Source organism: Microtus ochrogaster, linkage group LG2, assembly GCF_000317375.1.
Source record: "Microtus ochrogaster isolate Prairie Vole_2 linkage group LG2, MicOch1.0, whole genome shotgun sequence".
In the NCBI taxonomy this organism is placed as follows: Eukaryota; Metazoa; Chordata; class Mammalia; order Rodentia; family Cricetidae; genus Microtus; species Microtus ochrogaster.
In genome coordinates, this window is record NC_022028.1 from 4,257,152 (window position 1) to 4,257,950 (window position 799).

Here is a 799-nt window from a genome sequence, read left to right on the forward strand (position 1 = left end):
ACACCTGTAAGAATGGCCAAGATCAAAAACACTGATGACAACTTATGCTGGAGAGGTTGTGGGGTAAAGGGAACACTTCTGCATTGCTGGTGGGATGTACAGTCACTTTGGAAATCAGTATGGCGATTTCTCAGAAAATTAAGAAACAACCTTCCTCAAGATCCAGTAATAACACTTTTGGGTATATATCCGAAGGATGCTCAATCGTACCACAAGGACATGTGCTAAACTACATTCATAGCAGCTCTGTTTGTCACAGACAGAACACTGAAACACCCTAAATGCCCCTTGACCAAAAAATAGATGAGGAAAATGTGGTACATTTACACAATGGAGTACTACACAGCAGAAAATAATAACGACAGCTTCAATTTTTCAGGAAAATGGATGGAGCTAGAAAACATTATTTTGAGTGAGGTAACCCAGACACAGAAAGACAATTATCACAAATACTCACTCATAAGTGGTTTTTAAACATAGAGCAAAGAAAGCCAGCCTACAATCCACAATCCCAGAGAATTTAGACAACAACAAGGACTCTAAGAGAGACTTACATAGATCTAATCTTCATGGGAAATAGAGTAGAAAAAGACAAGATCTCCTGAATAAATTGGGAAAATAGGGACCTTGGGGGAGGGTTGAAGGAGGAGGATAGACAGGGAGGGGAGCAGAGAAAAATGTAGAGCTCAACAAAAATTAATAAAAAAATGGATAAAAAAAACTCCCCGTTATCTTGTTAAAATTCGAAAACTGGAGGGATCCCTAATTCTGCTGGTCTCACAGTGAAGTGATGGAGGAA

General features: G+C 39.2%; 1 protein-coding gene across 2 annotated transcripts in view; it reads right to left on the reverse strand.

Moving 5' to 3' along the window:
• Xpo5 (exportin 5) overlaps nucleotides 1-799 on the reverse strand; it is a 40,225-nt gene that overhangs the window by 9,857 nt on the left and 29,569 nt on the right. The window lies entirely within an intron of this gene.